This window comes from Balaenoptera physalus (assembly GCF_965194825.1).
Source record: "Balaenoptera physalus genome assembly, chromosome: 14".
NCBI classification, from domain to species: domain Eukaryota; kingdom Metazoa; phylum Chordata; class Mammalia; order Artiodactyla; family Balaenopteridae; genus Balaenoptera; species Balaenoptera physalus.
Genome location: NC_138893.1, coordinates 53,708,228 through 53,726,706, shown reverse-complemented (window position 1 = coordinate 53,726,706; position 18,479 = coordinate 53,708,228). Strand labels below are relative to the sequence as shown.

Below are 18,479 nucleotides of genomic sequence, written 5' to 3'. Positions count from 1 at the left end.
AACAACATGCCCAAGGTTTCACATCCTATAAATGGCAGAGCTGGGATCAGGAACCCAGTCTGGACCCCCAGTGCTCTTCATTAACTGTTATCTAAACGTAATACGCGAAACTGTTTTTAAACACTTAACTGCCCATGCCCCCAAACGTTTTAAGTAAATCTGAAACTCCAGGACTTCTGCCCCATTTAGCCCTGTGGCTGCAGGCCCAGACTGGCTCACTGACTTGGCTGGCACCCAGGGCACCCAAACTCCTCAAAGTTGAGGTTCTAGGTGCTGGAAACTGAGGTCCTCCTCTGACAAACACATCCCCCTCCTCTGGCTTCCTAGACCCTGCCCTCTGCAGGCTCAAGTAATCCCAGTTCCCAGACTGAGCTGACCTGAGGCAACCCTGCAGTATCCGTGCCTCCACTCCCCATCATGGTGAAAGAATTTAGAATTGTAGCATGCCATGTTTGGCTGCCCTTTTAGGAGTCCCCAAGCTGACCCCTACATTCCCCAGGATGCCCCAGACCAGTCCAGACCCCTAGGAGTCCCCTTGGTTCCCTAAGCCTCAGGCCACCTCCAGAGCTGTCCCCGTATAAGGTCTTGGCCACAGTTCCACAGCCAAGACCTTGGACCTGAATTCTGTCCATCTGAACTCCACCTTGGCTCCCACCCCAGGCTACAAACCCAGGCCATTCCCCCCTCCCCTGTCCAAGTTCTGAGTCCTATCTTTAAACTCCAAACTACAATAGGACAGAACTTAAAATGTCAAATGCCCCCTCACCGTGTTTCCAAGGGTCCCACACCCAAGTTTTCACCGTGCACTCCCCTACCTAATGGGAGCCCAGCTGCCACTGGGCTCTCCAGAACCCGCCAGAATGTGCTGGAGAGTTCTGCGCCTCTGAGATTCTGCGCCTCTGAGATGCTGTGCCTTGTTGACCTGCCTACATCCCCAGCATCGGCTGGGCCAGTGCTCCTGGCTCCCAGCCCACCCCTTCCCTGCCTGAATTAAGACCTCTTCATGAGAGAGAATGGCCATGTTGTCAAGCAGCAGGAAACATCCAAAGATGAGCATCTGTGATGGGCGTGAAATGAATCACTAACAGTCCCACTTCCAGGAGGCCTTAAGTGTTTGGATAAGGAGCAAGAAAAACAGTCACCAGTTCATGTCTGCAGGTCATAAAGGAAATCAGAGTAGGGAGAGGCATGTTCATAGTAACATTATTCACAATAGCCAAAAGGTGGAAACAACCCATTGATGGATGAATGGATAAACAAAATGTTGTGTACTCACACAATGGAATATTATTCCGCCTTAAAAAGGAAGGAAATTCTGACACATGCTACTACAACGTGGATGAACCCCGAGGACATTATGCTAAGTAAAATAAGCCAGTCACAAAAGAACAAATACTGTATGATTCCACTTATATGAGGTACACAGAGTAGTCAGACTCATAAAGACGGACAGTAGAGTGGTAGTTGCCAGGGGCGGGGGGAGGAGAGAATGGGGAGTTGTTTAATGGGTACAGAGTTTCAGTTTTGTGAGATGAAAAAGTTCTGGAGATGGATTGCCAAATAATGCGGCTACACTTAATACTACTAAACTGTATGCTTAAAAATGATTGAGATGGTAACTTTCATCTTATGTATATTGAACCACAATTGAAAATCTAAAAAATACAATAGGGACTTCCCTGGTGGTGCAGTGGTTAAGACTCCGCACTCCCAATGCCAGGGGCCCGGATTCGATCCCTGCTCAGGGAACTGGATCCCACAGGCATGCTGCAACTAAGAGTTCGCATGCACAGCTAAGGAGCCCACGTGCCGCAACTAAGACCTGGTGCAACCAAATAAATAAAAAATAATAATAAGAAGAAGAAAATAAAAGTGGAAGAGGACTATTTTGCAAGTAGATTACACATAGTCTATCTCCTCTCTATTCCCTCTAAATCATATTTATGAGAACTGTGCTTCAGGGTTCAGAGAGGGAAAGATCTGGATACGTCATGAACCTGCTATAAAGTGACACCCCTACTCTGCTCTCGAGTTTCCTGCCCCGCCCCGCCGCTGCTGGGTCCCCTGGGTCACTCTGACTTGCCACCATTTTTGGACAGCCTAGTGTCCCCGCTATGTTCCACGCGGACAGTCTCTTTGCTCTGACTGTGCCCTCGGGCTATCTGGCCTGGGAGCAGACGTCCCACCAAGCTGTTGAGCATTTCCTGGAGCATGATAGCTCCATCAAGCCCGGCGGGCCCCCAGCTCCCAGCAGGCGGTCCTGAACCTTGGTCAGGCCCTTCTCGGGCCTTCTGAAGTCCCCGAGAGGCTGGGGCGGCCTCACTTCCTCTCCCCAAAGGGGCGTTTTGGCTCTGCTCTGGTGGGGGGACCATCAGCCTGCCCCATCACATGCCCCTCGCCCCCTCCTGCCCACCCACCTCCTCCCCAAGCCCCCATGTCTCCACTGTCATTGGGAACCACAGTTGCGTGACAAATGATGAGGAGGTCCTGGGGATGCCATTTCATTCTGCAGGCGTCATTGTGCCTGACCTAAACCCAAATACCCAGGCCCTAGTCTCCCGGGTGACACCTGAAGGCCTCAGTTTCCTGGCAACCAGGAACAATGGCCCCTGGGAAAAGCACACACAGTTTGGGAAAGGGCAGCCTTTTTTCTCTGCGCCCCTGGGTACGACAGGGAGCTCTCCTCCACTGCAGGCAGAGTCTGGAGGGAAATTCAAGCCATGAGGGCATCAGGGCCTCCCGTGCCCAGCTCCCCACCCTAACCCTAAGTTGCAGGAAGTCTCCCAGTGCCCGGAGCTCCCCTACCTGGGACTTTATGAGCCGCCTCTTAATGGGACAATAGCCCCTTTGATCAGCCTCGATGCACCTCCTTCCCCTCGGCAGCCCTTCATTCCACGTTCCCCAAGCTGACTCAGGGTGTTGAGACTTCTGCTCTGGTGGCCCCCAGTGTTACCTTTGCAAGCAGAAGTGACATTCTCTTCTCCCTTTGAGCACCCTCAGTGGACACTGGGAGGATTAGCAAGAGCTCATGTGCGCGGCCGGCGCTCAGTACAGCAGCTGTTATCAAGGCCACTTTCTGGCTTGTGGGGCATCACCTATTTCCCAGCAGAAGCTGAGAAGCACAGTGACCAGAAAGAGACTGAGCAGGTCCCTGGGCTGACCTGTGCCCTTCACCACACGCCCCTGAAACAACAGACATCCAGGAGGGTTGAACTTCCTTGGTGCAGAATCACAGCCCCCAGGTTCCCCCACAGACACAATGGGCTCCCAGGAGGATCTCAGAAACCTCCTCTCAAAACCAGGAACTCTCTAGTGAATTCTCATGTGTTGTAAAGGTTGCTTCTGTGAGATAACTCTTGCCTACGTGCTAGGGAAAGGGGATGACCTTTTTTTAAATTCACTCAAGTCCTGCTCATTTAAAAAAATTCCTTCTGACTGAAACCACAAGGCAACTTCTGCAACATCAAGTAAGTGAATTTTGAAGAAATTGTTCCTCTTCTCCAGCCTTTTTGCTTTAGCTCTTGGGACTCTATGTTGTCTCCCATCCCCAAGAGGACAAGAAGGGAGGAAGGCTGTGACTCCTATTTGAAAGATGGGGTACTGGGGTACAGGAGACTCCAGGCCACAGCATCACCAAGGGGTGATGTCACAGCTGGGGCCCGGAAGCAGCCATGCACACAGAGCTGGGCCATCTTGTGGGCCCATCCTGTGCCAGGAGCAGAGGCAGGAGCCCAGAGCACAGGTTAGAGGGGGCAGAGGGCACCTGGTCCAGAGGAGCAAGCCTCTCTCCAAACCACAGACACAGGAAGAAGAGGGGAGCAACAAAACCGCGCCAGTCAGAAGATGCTAAGGCCAAGAATAGAGCGAAGCAGGAGGGCCGTGGGCTACCTGAGGTGCTGGTGACGGTGGGGGACGAGACCTCAGGCATCACAGATCTGACCTCCTGAGGCTGGACGGGCACAGAGTCAGGCAGAGCAGCTCCAGTGAGCAGGAGGGCAGGGGGCTGGGCTCAAGCATCCCTGCGTCAGTCAGTCGGGAGGCCTCCCGACCCTCCCTCCAGCCCTGCCCCACCTGGCGCCAGCGCCTCTGTGGGAGTTCCCGGAGCCCACGTCCTTCCCTTCCTAGCACTCACCGCTGTTTTGTCACTGTTTAGAGTGTTGAGCTGATTGCCCTTCGTGACGCAGTTAAGTCCTGCACCATCGGCCACCTGACGTTTTGGACAAAACTCTAACTCATGTTGACTCCCATCCCCAGCAGGACCTACCAGCTCTGGAAAGTAGAGCCCATATGCTTTTTCTCTCACCGCTGCACCCCGCAGAAACTGGAATGAGGCAGGCACAGAAATATTTGCTGAGTGTGTTACAAATGAACGATTCAAGATCTGAGCCAAGGAAAGCCAGAGGCTGACAGCCAACCTGAGGCAGAGCCCTGTGCCCTCAGACTCGCAGGCATGAACTTCATGAATGACACCCATTAAGCACAGCAAAGCATGTTGTCCAAGTAACTCACCCAGGATTTTGTTCCCCTCCTCATCCCTCGAGTGCATGCCTATGCCTTCATCTGATGGGAACCCGTCAGCACTTAACATGTGGTTCCGAAACACTGAGGCCCAATGGCCACGCACTGTATCACCCCATCAGCCTCTCCCTGGGGGAGGCGGAAGGGACCTCTCGAGTCCATCCTCCTCCCTCAAAGGGAAGCCCCTTAAAGAGCAGTGGACCCGAAGAGCCAGGACAACAGGACAGCCCCCACTAAATAGAGCTGACACCAGCAGAGACGCAGACACTGCCAAGTATGCCTCTGCACTGCCGGCACTTCACCCCGCCACGGAGGTTCATAATCATCCCCATTTACAGGTGAGGAGATGGGCTCAGGGGCTTACGCCGTGGGGCCACCGTCCTGCGGCTAGAAGTAGCCACTGCAGAACTTGACAGTGAAACAGAGTGGGGCCCTGTGGGGAGTCCCAGGCACAGAGGCCCTTTTGTCCCCCGTTTCTTGGAGGCAAAACTCCAGCCTCCATGACCTTGCCTGAGTTCCAAAGGGCAGATTCGAACAGCTGCTAATCAAGGAAGGAGCAACCGAGAAACCAGCTGAGGCAAGATTATAGGGGGCAGAGATGCTCCTCGAGATTAGGAGACCACCTGAGACTAAGGGGGGGCAAGCCCTGCTCACACCCTGATCTTGTCAGAGGCCCCCACCTTTGAACCCCTGTTATAAAGCCCCTCAACAAATCCTCCTGGGTTGGGACACATAGTTTTTCGAGGGAGGAGCCCACAGTGCCCCCCTTTGCCTGGCAAAGTAACGAAGCTGTCCTTTTCTACTTCACCCAAAACTCTGTCCCCGAGATTTGATTCGGCACCGGTGTACAGAGAGCCTGAGCTTTCGGTAACAACCCCAAAGCCCTCTCTCACAACCCCAGTGCCCTGGGCTTAAACGTAGGATTCCCTGAGGAGGTGGAGACTGAGAAGCGCAGAGCCCATGGCACACTGGAATCAGCAAGGGGGAGGGGTTGGGGGCGAGGCTGACGCCTCAGGAGCTGGAGCAACAGTGAGGATGCCCAGGTGGCAGTGGCTTCTTGCTGGGCAGCAGCGAGGCCTTGGGAGGCAAAGGCCCAAAACCTGAAACCTGAGCAGAGGTAAGTCCAGGTGGGATGCAATTAGTACCTTAGCTCAGCAGGGCCTCCAGCCTCTGGGCAGCTCTCGCTGGACACTGTGCTCCAGGCCTCACACTGACAGGCTCGCTCCCCAGAGCAGCTGCTCGTCCAAGCAGAGGGAGGGCTGCAGAAGCGCAGTTAAACACCACTGATGCGTCCAGTCTCCTGTTTCTGAAAATGGCAATGAGGGGGACCAGGTTGGGGGGGCAGGTCTTCAGCTAAAAATGTTTCCCTTAGGCATCATTAGACACAATCCTGTTTTGCCTGCCCTTAAGAAAAACAACCGTGAGCTGACACACCATGCCCTGGGGAGAGGCCAGAAGCGATGGTGGCTGGCAAGGCCCTCCAGACCCCTGGGTGGGCTCCTGAATTTCTGGGGTTCTTTGGGTGATCACGGAATTTAATATTGGAAGGGGACTCTAGGGCTGCCTAGCCTCATGTGTCAGCATCTGCACTTGGCATTGGTGGTAAAGAATGTAGACACACCAATAAAACAGTATTCTGAATAAAAAACCCTTCTCCTTAAATGGAAACGAGAACCATTTCCACCAGGCTTTTTAACAGAGCGCTGGCGGGCATGATTTGTTCACCCTGAAGGGCTGCTAAAACTTCAAAAAGAGCAGAGAGGAGTGATGCTTCCATGTTAACAAAGCCCCAATTTGAGAGCCTGAAAGATCTGGAGGCACATTCTTGCTGTATAAGAGGCAACACAGCATCCTTGGGGCATGATGTGACACGCCGGGGGGCAGTGGCTACATCATAAGGAGGTGTCTCACCCCCTCCCTTCTGGGTGTGAGCTGATATTCACAACAGGGAATCAGAACAGATTGAACAGGGCCAAGTCCTACCTATTAGAGTCAAAACAGATGACTATCAATACCTACACCTCAACAAAGCCGGATGCTCTCAGAGTTAAATGAGCTGTGAAGACCAGCATCGTTCTAACCTGGACCAAGTGGATGCCCAGAGAAGTCAAATAAGAGACAAAGGAACCTTTTCGCTGATTAAGCTCCAGTCCCTTGGTCAGGACTAGAAACAACTGCGTTTTTATTTCTTTAAAAGAAATGTTTTCCTTCTCCTGAATAATAAAGGGAATTCCTCACAGCACCTGCCCATCAAGAAACAGTAGGTGTTAATGGATGCACTTTGGAGAGAGGCGCTGTCTTCATGACTCATTTCTTTCTTGTTGGAAAGAGAATTTCCAGAATCTCAGACATAATTTTCAGAATCTCAACGACATTTGGTTGCCCAATTATCTTTGTTTGAAACAAACAAAAAAAATCAAACTACAAATCATCAAAACACAGCTTTGGAAAATTTTGCTCTAATATATTCTAAGTATAGAATGAGGATAAGATGCTGGTGGATGGGTACTGGAAATGTAACCGTTTTCTTTTGTTCCCTGCATTTCCTACTGTTAAAAAGACTAGGATTTATCTATCAAGAAGAATACAGGCTTAACATTCCTTGCTGGTTTACCACATGCAAAATGTGGACCAAAATCCCAGGCCCTGTCACTGGCATCATTTTATTTTATCCCTGCTCAACAATCTTGGATAGGTCTTTATTATGCCCTTTTTCCAGATGAGAAAACCGAGTCTAAGCAAGATTAAGCGACTTGCCAGGGTCAACTAGGTAGTAAGCAGCAGAGCTGTTGGATTCAGAGTCCAAACTCTTAACTTCCGTGTTATGCCTAATCCCCAACTCCCGGTTATTCTGGCAGCAGCAGAGAATACGTAGAAAATCCAAATGGAAAGTGCCCCATGGCTTCCCCAAGTCAGGGCCTCAGGGACACCTGCACCTTCAGAAATGCACAACCGGCACCTGCATGCACCTCTAACACCAACAGATGGCGCTTATCAGCAAGAGACGCACTCCTGCAGGGAGCTCAGGGGACAGAGCCATTTGCAGTCTGTGGTCAATGTTCAAATGACCAGTTGTCCATAGCCTTCCCTTAGGGACAACTGAGGTCTCATGTCATCTCCAGCTGGCTGTGAAAGATGTTATTAAAAATCATCGAGAAATGAGTGCCAGCCTTTGCTCACACAGTTTACTGTGAGGACCTGCCAAAAATGATTTCTTGTTCTCTGTTTCCTACCAATGGAGCTGATAACTTGTAGGAAACTGGTTTGTTTTTTCTAGTTGCCTTTAGAAGAATAAGACATTCAGATGCCCAGGTGAAGTGACCACATTTCAATATATCTGACACAGAAGCATGAGGAAGTTTATGTTTGAACACTGTAATTGCCATATGTGCGTTTGTCCCTGTGAAATGCGATTGTTCATGTCTATTAGTTGTTTTTTTTTCACGTTCCCTTTTCTTTTTTTTTTTCATTTCACGAGCACTGGCAGGGAAAAAGCCAGGCTACCCACCAGATTATCATAGCTTACAGATTCTGTAAGCCTGTCAGATTCTCATAGCTTACACCCACCTCCCACTTGTAAAACCAGCGACCACACAAGCACCCGTCAACACTCTAGACAAGCCCTAGACCATATCTAACTCAACCAATGCTCCCCATGCCCGACCAATCATGGCAGGCTTGTAATAAGTTGGGTGAATGAATCCATCCATCCATCCATCCAGAGGGGAAGCCAGGCCCGCCAAGCTGGGAAGGAGGGGTGCCTCTCAGCCAGGCAGCAAGGCGAGAGGCCGTCTCCAGAATGCCCACGTCCTTCAGGAGGGACACTCACCATGGGAAACTGCGACAACTCAGGGGTCTAAGCCTGGCTGCTGCTCTGCAAACATCAACCAGGAATCACCCTCAGGATCTCGCCCGCAGCAGACGCCTAGGAGAGGCTCCCAGTGCGTCCCCACCTGACATGGCGCCCTTTAATAATGCTCTAGACCCATCCCTGGGAACAGATATGCCTCCTTTCTCTTCTTTCCTAAATGGTTCCTAAAGATTATGAAGAGGAGAGCTGGTCACACACACGCAAATAGATAAAAAGTCATTTTGGTGTTTTGTTCTGTTTTCCAAGAAAAGAGTACTGACGTGGTCAAAAATGGTTGGTCTGTGACAGAAAACTAAAATCTCCACCCACAAGCCACTGTTCTGGACTCCGGGATGCCCTGGTTGTTTGGGGAACCTCATGGAAGCCATAGAAGTCCAGATACAAACTGCTAAGTGGCTTCCTCCAAAAGGCCCCAGGTAATAAACACTGTCTCCTTTGAGAATTGACATGTCCAAAGGATTCTCTTAGAAATGGTGGGCAGAGTCCCTGTTGGAATGGTGAGTTGGTCTCTGTGTGCTTATGGGGCATCGGGCCCTTGGCTCCCTCTGGTCGGCTGGGGACTCGCAAGAGTCAGCCTGGGTGCAAAGCCTCTCACAAGTGAGGAACCCAGGGTGCCAACCACGGGTCTCAGCACTGGGTACACCACCCCTCCGCTATGCATGCAGCAGGTGGCAGTGATGGAAACGTTCTCTACGCTCACTCCTGGCACTCAGCCTGGGGCTCTGGCTTCTGCAGAGAACAGCTCTCCTCTTCCTCTCCATCCTCTCCGGGGCCCTGCGGGGCAACAGAACCCCAGTGTGGCTTTTTCCCCTTCCAGCCATCCCTCATCCCTGGGAGCGGGAACATCTCTGGCGGTGGCTTTGGAGAGGTGATGGAATGGCCGCTGTCTCCCTGCCAAGGGGAATGTCACGCCACCAGAATTTATGTGCCAGCTTTCCTTGTACCAGCTTTTCCCAGGTTACCTCCCCACCCATTACTACCCCATTAGTTGCCATGTGTTTTCCCCTAACTGTCACCAGCCCACACTGCCTCTTTGTTACCCCGCAGCTCTGGGGCCAGCCCCTTCCCAAGCAAGGGGCTGAGCTTAAACTCCACATTGTGAAATATTTCCTCCCTCTCTCTTGTCCCTCTTCGCCGGCCTCCCCTGGGCCCCAGAGCCTTTAGTAAAACAAACCCGCCAAAAGGCATTCTCTGCTCTGTTTGCACAGCACGAGTGGGCCCCCGAGTTGCCTGGCGCCCCTCATCTTCCACCAACACACTTCCCCTCCTTATTGGTATTCAGTCAATACCTTGCTTTCCTGACCCTTCCCTCCTTGGCCTCTGAAATCTGCCGACAGAAGGGCCTTTGTTGAAAGAGCAGAGGGGTGCAAACACCAGGGCTCTGAAGACACCGTGTGGACTCCAAAGGGGAAATGAGTCGTTGCTCAGTGGGGGCCCAGAGAGAGCGGTTCCTCTGAGCACCTCCAGAACCAGACTCTTCCTGGGGACAAACCTTCCGTGTCTTTTTACAGATCCGACACCATTTCCAGAGCTATTCGTCGATTTTTATTGTTCCAAAATTGATTCCAAAATGTGGACCAGAATCTGGGGTCTGGTAAATATTTTGTTACACAATTCGCTGGAAGCACTTAGGTATGAAGCATAGCTTCTAACACTGGGGCTTAGGTGAGGGGCCTCCCAGGCTCCCACCGTCTGCCAGTTTCATACGTCTGGGAGCAGATGAACCATCCCAAACACCATTTGGACCGGGCCTCTCCCCTGCTTACAAGTCCTCTTTGTGTCCCTGGTTAGACCACTCTGCATCTAAAAGCATCCCAAGGCCAGGCTCCCCCAGCATCTTGGGCATGCAATCCTGGCAGACATGGAGTCAGCCCCTCCTTGAACTCTTCCAGGGATGAAGCACCAGGCAGAGCAGCCCACCCCTCAGCAGCCCACTCTTCAGGAAGCCTGCCTGATACAGAACAAAATCCACTTCCTCATACCTTCTGCCCACTTCTGGAAGTCATGCTTCTGGAACAAATTGGTCCCTTGTCCTCATGACAGCCCTTCACATAGATTTTTAAATTACTCTCAGGGTTCCTCTGTATTTGTTTTCATCACACCAAACAGCCCAGGCCCCTTGACTCTATCTCATATGAAACAGTTTCCAGGTGGCTCCCGATGTGAGCCGCCCTCCTCCAGAACATGTTTCATGTTCTCCCCACAGCCTCCCACAATAAAACACAAATAAATAAATAAAATACATAACTTTACACAATAAAACACAAATCCTAGTACTGAACACTGTTCTCTGGATGTGCTCAAATCAGCAGAGACTAGAACAGGCCTATCCCCTCCCCTGGAGAGGCCACTTTGCCTCTATTCGTTTAACCTAAGACTGCATTCACTCTTTTAGCCACCTTACTGGACTCCTGAGACATTCTCCACTTGAAGTCACAGGCTCTTTTCATAACAAGTGCTGCTAAATCAGGTCCCCCCGCCCCTCTTCAACGCTTTCACCGTCACCTTCACATGTATCAGCATTTCATTTCACCTCGTTGATTCCCACCTAGTTCATGGAGATCTTTTTCAGTCTTACTTCTATCATCGTGAGTATAATGGCTATCCCTTTGCAGCTTTGTGCCACTTGCAAATCTGTTGAGCATCCCTTCTGTATGCTCATCCAATTCATTAATAAGAATGATAGAGCAGAGTCCAGAGAAACTAATGACTTGCCTAAGGTGTCACAGCCAGATAGGGACAGAACCAGATCTAGAACACAAGCATCCTGGCTCCCAGTCCAGTACTCATTTCTATCACACTCTGCCAAAAAGTCTCCAGGACCCCTCAGATGGCTCTCTCTCCAGCCATCTATCATACCTACCTCCTTATTGGTCCATCCCGAGAGGCCCTGATTATCGACAGGAAAGTCTGGTCAGGGCTGGATTCCTGGGAGGAAGATGGGGAAACTGCCCCCTGGCTGAAGGATCCTACTTCGTTAAATCATACCAGCTTCTTGCAGCTATAGCTCTGTGCTTCTCCAGGGAAGCCTCTGGAGTAGCCCACCCAACAGACCAGGCCAAGCAGAGCTGGAAGCGGCAAGGAGATCTAGGGGTATTCCTTCACAAGGATGCCTGGGATAAATGGAATAGAACAAGGGGGACCACAGAGATTCTGGGGATAGATCTGAACCTTGGAAAGAATCTGTACAATGGGCAGTCACTTACAGATAGCTTCAGCCCTCTTACAAACAATTCTCACAGATCTGTCCTAGAAACATGAATGCTCCCTTGAAGAATCTGCCAAAGATAATGGCCAGTTAAAGGGCTGACCCGGGCTTCCCTGGTGGCGCAGTGGTTGAGAGTCTGCCTGCCAGTGCAGGGGACGCGGGTTCGAGCCCTGGTCTGGGAGGATCCCACATGCCGCGGAGCGGGTAGGCCCGTGAGCCACAATTACTGAGCCTGCGCATCTGTAGCTTGTGCTCCGCAACAAGAGAGGCCGCGATAGTGAGAGGCCCGCGCACCGCGATGAAGAGTGGCCCCCGCTTGCCGCAACTAGAGAAAGCCCTCGCACAGAAACGAAGACCCAACGCAGCCATAAGTAAATAAATAAACATTAATTAATTTAAAAAAAAAAAAAAAAAAAAAAGGGCTGACCCTTAGCCCACATCCTTGCTCTGAGTATAACTCTAGAGAGCATACCAAGATCACTGGGCAAACGTGCCAGGAAAAGGTCAAGATCACTACAAGGATTCCTAATGATCCGAACTGCTCACCAGCAAGACTAGCTGTCTTGTGGAGTAGTGAACTCCCCATCACCAATGTGTTTAAGTGAAGGCTGGAGTATATTACTTTCATCCCACTTGAATCCAAAGATCTAAGCTCCCATACCCTCTTTTCTGCCGTGACAGGTCCCTTGTGATTCCAAATAAAAAGCCATCACTGGGCCCAAATAGCCAAAACAATTTTGAAAAAGAAGAGCAAAGTTGGAGGACTCACACTTCCTGATTTCAAAACATATTTAAAAGAGACAGTAATCAAAACACCGTGGTACTAGCATAAAGACAGACAAAAAGACCAATGGAATAGAATAGAAGGCCAGGAATAAACCCTTTCCTATGTGGTCAAATGATCTCTGACAAGGGTGCCAAGACCATCCAATGGTAAAAGGACAGTCTCTTCAACAACTGGTGTTCAGAAAACTGGATATCCACATGCAAAAGAATGAAGGTGGGCCCTCATCTCACACCATATTTTAAAAAACTGCTCACCACCCAAAACTATAAAACTCCTGGAAGAAAACACATGGGAAAAGTTTCATGAGATTGGACTTGGCAATGATTTCTTGGGTATGACATAGGCAACAAAAGCACAAACAACAAAAGCAAAAATAGACAAATGGGACTACACCAAATTTTAAAACTTTTAAGCATCAAAGGACACAATCAGTAGAATGAAAAGGCAAACTGTGGAATGGGAGAAAATATTTTCAAATCATGTATCTGATAAAGAGTTAATGTCCAGAACGTTTAAAGAACTCCTACAACTCAATAACCAAAAAAAAAAAAAAAAAATCAAATAACCTGATTTAAAAATGGACAAAGAACTTGCCCAAAAACTTTGGGCATTTTTCCAAAGATGATATACAAATGGCCAACAAGCATTGAAAAGATGCCCAACATCACTAATCATCAGAGAACACAATCAAAATCACAATGACATGTTACCTCACACCCATTAGGATGACTACTATCAAAAAAAACCAGAAAATAGCAAGTGTTGGTGAAATGGTGCAACCACTGTGGAAAAGAGTATGATGATTCCTCAAAAAATTAAAACTAGAACTACTATATGATCCAGTAATCCCACTTCTGGTGATATATCTAAAAGAACTGAAAGCAGGATCTTAAGGAGTATTCACAACAGCCAAGAGATGGAAGAAACCCAAATGTCCATTAATGGATGAGTGGATAAACAAAAATGTGGTATATACATACAATGGAATATTATTCAGCCTTAAAAAGGAAAGAAATTCTGACCCATGCTATAACATACATGAACCTTGAGGGCATTATGCTAAGCAAAATAAGCCAGTCACAAAAAGACAAATACTGTATGATTCCACTTATGAGGCACCTACAGAGTCAAATTCATAGAAACAGAAAGTGGAACAGTGGTTACCAGGGGCTGGGAGGAGGGGAGAAGGGAAGTTGTTTAATGTGTACAGAGTTTCAGATCTGCAAGATGAAAATATTCTGGAGATCTGATTCACAATGTAAATCTATTTAACACTACCGAACTGTACACTTAAGCGTATGGTTAAGATGGTAAATTTTATGTTATGTGTTTTTAATCACAATTTTTTAAAAAGCCATCGTTGACAAGTGGCAAGACAGCCTAAAACTGGAAAGGGCGAATGGGAATTTGGGTTTCAAAGAAGCAGAACCAAGCTACAGGTATATCAGTGAAAGCTGAGGAGCCTTTTGGATATCAATACCAACCCTTTATATAACAATCTCTGCTGCCCCTGTGGACTTCTGATGCCTAAGTATAAAGTCCCAAAGTAATAAAGTCCATGTGTATGTTCTAGGAAGGACTTTTGATGCTAAGAGGCTCAATGTTAAAGTTTAAATTAAGATTGAGATTGATACCAGTCAAGAATTAATGAAAAAGGTAACGCACCGTATCCGAGTGTTTATTTCTTTAAATCTTGCACTATTACAGATCACGAATTTAAATGTAATGAGTTATAATTTGTGTTAATATTCACGCCAAGTTAACCTAAGAAAGAGCTCTATATTATAGTCAACTCCTGGGGAATGTGTTCAGAGAAAGGGTCTGCTCCTGCCAAGCCACTGTCAGTACCAACAACTGGCCAGATAGAGGCCTGCATCTCCTAAGCAAAGGACTGGACCCCACAGAACTATGGGAAAAAGAGCCAGGGATTTGGGAAACACAAGGGGTTGGGTTTATCAGCTCTCTGTCTGCCCTTCACCCACCCCACTCCAAGGCTCCCCGCAAGAGCAGGAGACCCACGGAGCTTCCCTGGGACAAACATCAGGCTCTGCCAAGAGGCTCCATGTTAACGCTGGGGCCAAAGCCAGACTGACCATGGGGGCGAACAGCCAGGGGCTCCTTGCCCTCTGGCACATGGATGGGGGTCGGGAGGAAGGAATGGGTCCAAATAAGGCAATGGTTCCCAGCCATTTCACCAGAAGGATGCCTTTTTTTTTTTTTTTAAAGAAAACAATGTAAATATTTTAATAAAAACAATCCCACAGCATTTATTGTCATCTGGTAATAACATAAAGGTGAGCAAAACAATATGAATAAATGCTTTAGAACTACACTTCTAACAAAGCACACCTAAAAAAACTGTATTGCCTTCTCAACAATTTCTCACTTCACTGATCATTTCTAGTTGGAGACACTTTGGAGCGGAGTAATGTTATCTCCTTTTAGCATGATCCGACCCAGTTGTTTTCTTGACTTTGTTTTAGAATGAATCTCTTCTGCATCATCTAATACGAGGTTCATATACTCATCAAAACCAATGATACAGCCCTCTATCCGCATATTCACTTGCTCATAAAGCCACACCTGAATCCGAGATCTATTTTGCAAGTATCTGAAGATGAGATTAATTGGCTGCACCATCACCTTCTGCACCTTCTGGCCCTGGCCCCGGTACGCCATGGTGGAAGCTCACAAAGACCACACTATCAGAAGGATGCCTTTTGATAGCTCCTCCACCACACCCTCAAACCCAACATTTGAAAGATCTGAGCCATTAGAATATCTTTATTAATACTATACCTTTTCATATTTTTACTATTAACCAAGAGCCAATTAATCAACTGCCAGTCAGGGCTTCCCATTAGCATCCACCAAACAGCTGCACCACCAAACTGATATATCAAAAATTAAAAAAAAAAAAAAAAGAAACATTGAGTTTGCACATTTGGCCCTACTGCACACATTGTAAAGAGCTTGAGGAGCCCCATCATTTCTTCTTCGAGCTTCTCGAGATCCCCAGACACCTGGCTGGGAATCCCAAGTAGAAAACAGAACCACCTGGGCCACAGTGGTTCAGCTTAAGGAGAGGGTCTGACTAGGAGATGCCAGGTCCTGGCCCAGCATCATCCAAGACTGAGTCAGTCAAACCCCACCACGTGCCAGTTACCATCTCATCACCTGAGTCCAGCCCTTGCCGACGCACGTCTGTCTCCACCAGCTAAAAGGTCCATGTCTCCTCCTTGAACCCCTCCTCTCTCCACTGCCAGCTCAAGCTCTTCCTGCCTCCAAGGAAGCAGGGGCTCCCTGTGACTACCTTCCACACCCCATTTCAAGCAGAGGGGTACCCCTGCTGCTTCTGCAGAGACTCAATTCAACCCACCCCCAGTAGATATTACTCATCCTACAAGCCAGCACTGGGCTCTTGAACAACTGGCTTCATGTTTCTAGACCACAAGTCAAGGCCAACTACAGATCAAGGAGAACAATGGTCAGCTAGCAAGTACTGAGTCCATGAAGCCGGGGCCCAGCACAGACTGCAATGTCCCAAGATATCAGAGAAGGGAGGGAAGAACTAGTGAGCTCTACACAAACAATGGAAGCTGTTTACTCTCCTCTCACAGCCTTCGGGACAATGTCGGCCACCAGAAAGACACACAGCTTGCCGGCCCTGCCGAACCCGCTCATGCTGGGGAAACAAGGATGGGTAGGCCTAGGTCCCTGCCCAGTCTGGTAGGGGGTAGGGGAAGCAGGGAAAAGGGTTATGTGGACCGTTGTGGGGACTCTGACCAAGATATGAGCAACTGCTAAGAGGGCACCGAGAGGGGGAAACAACCCAAGTGTCCATCAGCAGCTGAATGGATAAACAAATGTGGTATATCCACAGTGGAACATATTACTCAGTCATGAAAAAGAATGAAACTTTGATATATGCTACAACATGAATGGACCTTGAAAACACCGTGTTAAGCGAAATAAGCCAGTCATGATGGCAAATATCATATGATCCCGCTTATACAAGGCAAATTAGAATAGGCAAATTCATAGAGACAGAAAGTAGACAAGAGGTTACCAGGACCGGGGGGAGAGGGAGAAATGGGAATTACTGTTTAATAGGTAGAGAGTTTCTGTTGGGGATGATGAGAACTTTGGGGTATAGATAGTCCTGATGGTTACCCAACATTGTGAATGTAGTTAATGCCACTGAATTGTACACTTACAAATGGTTAAAATGATAAGTATTAGGTTGTGTATATTTTACCACAATTAAAAAAAAAAGTTATAAAGGAAAAAAACAAAAAGAAGGTATTAAAGAGGCAACAGTCAGTTTTGCCAGGGGTGGGAGGAACTGAGGAACTATGACAGGGAGGTAACATTACAAACAAGCTAAGGGAGATGTGGGCCCATCTGTCCCTCCTGCTCAGGTGCAGACTGTGGGAGGAAGGGGAGGAGAACCCTCTGTGGCCCCCTGGCTATCACTCATTCCAGACTCCTCATTCTATAAGACAGAGCCCGTCTACACCTCCTTCCAGGCCGAGATCCACACAACACTCTGTAATTGTGGGGTCCCTGCTCATGGGGCAACTGCACCCTCTCCATCTACCTGTGTCTCCCACATCCTTCAACACCTGACTTTAAACCTACCTTCCCAGAGGACTCCTGAGCAATCTCTTTCTTCTTCCTGTTTCTCTATTTTCTAAAATTTTCTATAACGAAAGGCAGTACAGCATGGTGGGTAAGAGCGTGCCGTGCATTCAAAGCCTAGATCTGCCGACAACTAGCTATGTGACCCATTTACTTAACCCCTCCATGCCTCAATTCTCCCAACTGTAAAATGGGGATAATAATGGCTTAGGACTGTAACAATTAAAATGAGAAAATGGGGCTTCCCTGGTGGCACAGTGGTTTAGAATCTGCCTGCCAATGCAGGGGACACGGGTTCAAGCCCTGGTCTGGGAAGATCCCACATGCCGCGGAGCAACTAGGCCCATGAGTCACAAGTACTGAGCCTGCGCGTTTGGAGCCTGTGCTCCGCAACAAGAGAGGCCGCGACAGTGAGAGGCCCGCACACTGCAATGAAGAGAGGCCCCCACTCGCCGCAACTAGAGAAAGCCCACGCACAGAAACGAAGACCCAACACAGCCAAAAATAAATAAATAAATAAATAAAGTGTAAAAATTTAAAAAAAAAAAAAATGAGAAAATGCATGGAAATTGTTTGGCACATAAGTGCTTAACAATTGTATTAAACTCTCTTTTTTAAAAATACTGGAATGATCGTTCAAGCATTTTTAAATGCCTTATTTAACTTTAAAAAAAAAAGAAACCTCTTATCTTTCTTTGCTTTTCTCTATTTTCCAAATGTTCAATATCATGGCAAAATTATTTATATAATGTTTGAGATGGTTTTTAAAAAATCCTCACTCCCCTAGAAGTTATTCACAGCAGCCCCCTCCTGCATGCCCCCTCTCTTCAGAATCTTCTCCATGCTTATAAATTGTTTATTCCGCACCGATTTTATCAAGCTGTAGGAGAGAACTGGCGGCTTTTCATTCCTTTGAGCCCCTGTAAAAGGTCCCCAGCAGGACACGATCCCCTGCGGATGACCCATCCACAGCTCTTGCCCCCAGCCCTCCCCCAGGTCCTGGTTTCCAACTGGCTGTCCTTATTTGTGAAGGCTCACAAAAGCGTGGTTGTGAGGCAGTGGGGGGCAGAGCCACGGCCGGGGCTGTGCTCAGGACATCCATCCACGCTGGGCAAAGTCAGCCGCTCTGGCACATGGTCCGTCAATCTCAGGCTGGCTGCCCTCTTCCGCAGAGGCTCCTGGGCCGACCCAGTGGGACGCGTGCATCTTCACTAGAGCTTTGACAGCAGGCACAGATTTAATGATTGGAAAGCACTTTGAGAGCCCAGAGTGCTCCATAATTGCCAACTCATAATCCCCAAATCGCTCTCTGCACGGCAGCAAGAGGTGAAGCGTCTGCCCTTGGGAGGGTCTTTGTTCCTGTGGCTCTCGCACCAGAACCAAGTCGGGCAGAGACAGACAGGGGCTCTGCCCGAAGAGGGGTCCCCACCTAAGACTCAGCAAGCATGCTGGGG

The 18,479-nt window shown here is 48.7% G+C and overlaps 1 protein-coding gene and 1 pseudogene across 3 annotated transcripts in view; both read right to left on the bottom strand.

Annotated features, from left to right (window-relative positions):
* SLIT1 (slit guidance ligand 1) overlaps nucleotides 1-18,479 on the bottom strand; it is a 185,701-nt gene that overhangs the window by 128,695 nt on the left and 38,527 nt on the right. The window lies entirely within an intron of this gene.
* Nucleotides 14,625-15,109, bottom strand: LOC309642387 (small nuclear ribonucleoprotein E pseudogene; annotated as a pseudogene). Its single transcript has one exon. The product of its transcript is annotated as a small nuclear ribonucleoprotein E pseudogene (transcript).